At 41.6% G+C, this 5,000-nt stretch overlaps 1 protein-coding gene across 2 annotated transcripts in view; it reads left to right on the top strand.

The window, feature by feature from the left end:
• The window catches only part of LOC143021681 (uncharacterized), a 260,489-nt gene that overhangs the window by 143,349 nt on the left and 112,140 nt on the right, over positions 1–5,000 (top strand). The gene's annotated exons all lie outside the window — the stretch shown is intronic.

The raw sequence follows: 5,000 nt of genomic DNA, 5'->3' as shown, positions 1-5,000 counted from the left end.
TCATACACGCATACAACATTAAGCTTGATGTTGATTAATTTTGTTTGCTTCCGTGCATATGCAAGTGTTTACTTCTTTATCGTGCAATTGCACCAGTGCACGAAGTGTGTGTGTGTGTGTGTGTGTGTGTGTGTGTGTGTGTGTGTGTGTGTGCGCGCGCGCACGTGCTTGTTTGTGTTTGTTTTTGTATGCATGTATCAACAGTTGCACACTACTTAATGATTCATGTCTATTCGTGTTTCCAAACTGTTTCCATGTCGTAACACAAATTTACATTTACATCCAGAAATCTATAACCGATGAATAAATATCACAATGCAAAATCAGCGTTCGTCGTTAAATATTTCATGATTATTTACATATAATAATACCTTCTGCACTAGAATGAATACTCCATAGATTAAAAGTCAAACTAATCGGCAACAAATAGTCCATTTGCGTAATGATATCCACAGCACTTGCGCATGCGCGTGTGGGTGAAATTTCCAATATTAACGGTCTCTTCCAATGTTTCTTAACGTTTTTTTCGTGGATAAATTAATTATTATGTGTTGAATCGAAACATATAAATCTCACCCACATTGGTTTTGCACTGAACATAATTATAAGCGTATCAGTCATGTTACTCCTCTTAATTAATGAACCATGTTTAAAAATGATACTCGTTGTTTGGTTTTTGTTGTTATTTGTGTTGTGTAAGAGGAAGTGCGAATCATTCCTTTTATTTCGTGTAGAAATTTAAACAACGATGAAGAAATGTTTATGGCAACTTTGTTTTATCTATATAATTTTTTGGTTAGTAATGACACTTTCAATCAGCTAAGTTGCCAGATTTAGTTTCACCCCCTAGACCGCCCCTCAACCCAATAAAATTGTCAGATTCTTAAAGAACAAGAACATAAAACTTAATTTTGTGCTGCAGACAGTCGGGTACCAACTTTGTAGTTTTTTTTTTTTTTTTTTTTTTTTTTTTGAGCCAGCCGACGTTGGGTCGCCTCCTCGCCGGACCAGAGTTGTCGGGAACCAACGCGACATGGCCCCTAACGGTGCCCAGGAATCGAACTCACGACCACCTGCTTATGATCCGATATGCACTGGGCTATTCTGGTTAATGACAACAGATAATTTCATTCGGCCGAGGGGGGAGGGGGGGGGACGGACTCCCGACCTGGACGAGGGTCCCGATCATCTAAGATCTCCTTCAGTGTCGAGACCGCCTCCTCAGGTGAATAAGATCGCCTGCCGACAGCTCGACATCGAAGAGAATCGACCAGAGGCCGTCCTTAGGTAGAGGGCTTTGCATGTCGGGCGTCTCGAGGAGGAGGAGGAGGAGGAGGAGTGTCGAGTGATGCCGTGATATAAATAGACCTTAGGCTCGGCCCCCCTCCCCCCCTTCCCCAAGGTTTGGCAGACGGTGCCTCTTGTGCTTCCTGTATGGCACTCCTCCTCTTCCTTCTCCTCCTCCCCTTCCTCACCTCCTCCTCCTCCCCCTACCTCTTCCCCACTTTCCACACTACCTCTCTCATCTCCCCATCATGGTATTTCTCTCTTTCCCTTTCCTCTCACTCTCTTTCTCCAACTCCCTGCTCTCTCTTCCCCCTTCCTTTCTCCTCATTCGGGCCTCCAACGAGCTATTCCTCTCTCTCCCTTTCCTCTCACTCCCTTTTCCCCCACTCTCTTCCTCCCATTCCCCTCTCTCACTTCCCCCTACCCATAGGGTGAGTTATGCTTATAGCATTTAGAGTTCGTTGCGATTTATAATTTAGTTTTGACCAAGAAAGAGAAAAATGTGTTTTTACAACTTTGAGTTAACGCTCCAGAGATCAACAATGTGAAAACTTAGTGGATACCCACTGTAACTTGGGTAAAGTCCGAGATTATATCTGGTTTCCCTGCCTTTTCTCTCTTATATTTATGACTGATATTCTTTTTCGCCAACTTTTCCTGTTATTGTGTACTTATTGTCCTATTTTCTCATTTAGAATGTCCCATTTCCCTCTTCATGGCTTTCGTGGCCTATTTTTCCTCTATCGTTTCCCTTGATGTCCTATTTTCCCAGTATTTTTCTGTCTTATTTTGTACGTTTTGATAACTCTCCCAGTCCGATTTTTCCTCGTCGTACTGTAACTAGAGAGCTGTTACTGGGTTAGTGACACAGGGAGAGATTGACAGTCGGTTTAGGTTCAGGACTTTATTCGATGGAAACTGGCATACACACAAATGTTGACCGGCCCGAGTCTGAAAGGACCATGACCTGACCTCACACGCCTTAAGTACCCTCGGGGCGTACCGAAAAGTAGCGTCCCTCTGGCTGGGACAGGATAGCCTACAAATATGTTTCTCATAAGAGGGGGAAAAAGCCTTGGTATATGTATGTATGTATGTATATGTATGTATGTATGTATAAGAGTATTATGGGCCAAACATACATGCTCTGACGCTTACACTTTCTCCCAAGAGGCTGCACACCCACATCCTGCGACTATACTGTACACCTATGCTTCAATATGTTATTGTGGGGGGGCTCGGTTCACCACAGTACCACCTCTCCTCCATCGCTGTCCTTTCTCACCCGTTTCATTTTCTCTTGTCCCTTGCTTCATTCGTCGTCTCTGTCTCCGTCATCTTGAAGGCCTTATCACACTGGGCTATTTTTCCTCCGACTGTTGGAGCAGGTTTGCAGCCCTCAGTTTTCGGGAAGGAATCAGACATGCTGGAGGAAAATAAACTTCCACCCCGGCATATCAAATGACATTCAATGTAAATTGTTGAGAAAACAAAATAGTTTGCCAGAGAGTGATTTCAAGGCAGATAAAGTTCTGGAGGTGGGCGGTGCCGCCGATGAATCGGAGGTCGGAGGAAAAATAGCTGAGTGTGATAACGCCTTCACCTTCTCCTCCCCTCCACATCCCTTCGGGGGGATTTCCAACAGCCTGACGTCTCGTGGTGGTTGGAGAGGACAGTTGGGGGCTTGTGGAGGCGGTGGGTGGGTGAATTGGGGGGGGGGATGAGGTGAGGAGAAGATGGAGGAAGGGGAGGTGGAGAGGAGTAAATGGTGGGAATAGTGTTTGAAGTGGCAGAACCTTTCAAGTGGTGAATAGTTTGTCTGTGTGTGTGTGTGTGTGTCTGTGTCTGTGTGTGTGTGTGTGTGTGTGTGTCTGTCTGTGTGTGTGTGTTTGCGTGTGTTTATTAATCTAATTGCATTTACTTAATTATACAGTATAGGAGCCAAGCTCTTAGGGTCCAATCTCCATGTCTTGAGCAGTCAGTCTTAGTTTTCAATTAGTTTATATTTCCGTCTTGGATGTTTTGTTTTGTTTATTCTAAAATTCATACAACTCGATGGATTTTCTTTGTCCTTCAAACAATTTGTCGTCTAGAGTGTCATGTCATGTCCTCTTGATGTTCTTTCGTCCTTACTAATTGATCATTTTTTGTCAAACATTACATCTCCCATATTTATGAAAGCAGCAGTCATGCCACCTCTCTCTCTCTCTCTCTCTCTCTCTCTCTCTCTCTCTCTCTCTCTCTCTCTCTCTCTCTCTCTCTCCGTTCTTGTAATGTGGACAGTCTTGTTTGTCTATTCTTTCTTCGTATGACCTGTAATCTAACCTAAGAGCCTATTTTGGTTGTCTCCCTTTGTATTCGCTCATTTTTTCTCATATTTTACTTTCATCAAGTTAAAAAGTAATCCTTTTTTCATTTAACTTTTGGTTCCAAGCTAAATAACAATAATAATTAATATTTCCGTAGCAGTTCGTAACCTTTATTTTTTCTTCTTTTTTTCATAATATTGGCGCCGTCTGGGAATAGGTTGTAGTAACAAATTGGTTCATCCATCATATTAACCTATTAGGAACATTACGAGCTCCAATATCGAGCCTTGTGGGACTCCACCAATTACTTCCTTCTAGTCTGACACCTCATCCTTCACAACCGTCCTCATTAATCTTACCTCTCAGGAAACCCTTGACTTAGTTCTTCTATACTTGTATACATTCTAAAGGTACATTTTGCTCTGTGCGAAATTATTGGTCAACGATGATCGTTCATGGCTCAATGATGATCGTCAAATGATTGTTTAGAGCACTAATTCTTTGATTTTAAATGCAATTGTTTTGCTTCAAACTGCTAAGTACAAGGCTGATCAATTTAACCAAACCTACCAATGCGTTTTATATTATTTGTGTGATATTATTTGTTTATCTGTCATTTATTTTATATTATTTGTTTATTTGTTTTGTTATCATTTGTCTGTTTATTATTATTTGCTTGATACACATTTATTATTAGGTATATGTCAATTCATTATTATGTACTATTTACCTGTTTGTTTATTATTCAACTATACCTATGAATTTATTTATTCATTCTATCTATTATTATTTATGTTATTATTTATTTATTTATTTATTTATCATTATTAATTTTATCGCATCCGACCTAGTTATGGACCAAAAGGTCTCCTGTCGGCATGCTCCGCCTTTGTAATCCTTTGTAATATGATGCCAGGAGGTAGGATGCGCGTCACCCGCCATTGGCTGTGGTGGGAGGCTAGTCATTGCACCGAGCAAAAGACACCTTAACATCCACATTAACCTTTAGTGAGGTACCACATAGAGAACTTACGCGAAATCTAAGTATACGTACTCCACCCTGCAGTACATCAACGCTGAAACTTAACAGATTTCATGCACAAGACATTCCTGTTCTGAAACGGAATGGGCTCTCTGCCAAGATCTTCATCTGCTCCAGATATTTTGTCCATCTGTCTTTCACAGTTCTTTCTCATACTATGTCCAACGCCGTGCTGGTCAAGGGCACTGGGCTATAATTCAGCGGTTCCTCCATATTTCTTCCTTTTCTCAATGGAGACCACATTTGCCTCTTCCCAGGATCCTGTCTTCTGTTGTACACACAATTCGTACAAAACCCTTATCCCATTAATTGTTCTCAGTAGTCTTTGGGTAAACAATTTGAGATTCTCTTAAGATCCTAGG

This window comes from Oratosquilla oratoria, chromosome 42 (genome assembly GCF_046742065.1).
Source record: "Oratosquilla oratoria isolate Oo_2021 chromosome 42, ASM4674206v1, whole genome shotgun sequence".
Taxonomy (NCBI): domain Eukaryota; kingdom Metazoa; phylum Arthropoda; class Malacostraca; order Stomatopoda; family Squillidae; genus Oratosquilla; species Oratosquilla oratoria.
The sequence above is the reverse complement of the archived record's forward strand: the minus strand, read 5'-3'. Positions and strand labels throughout refer to the sequence as shown.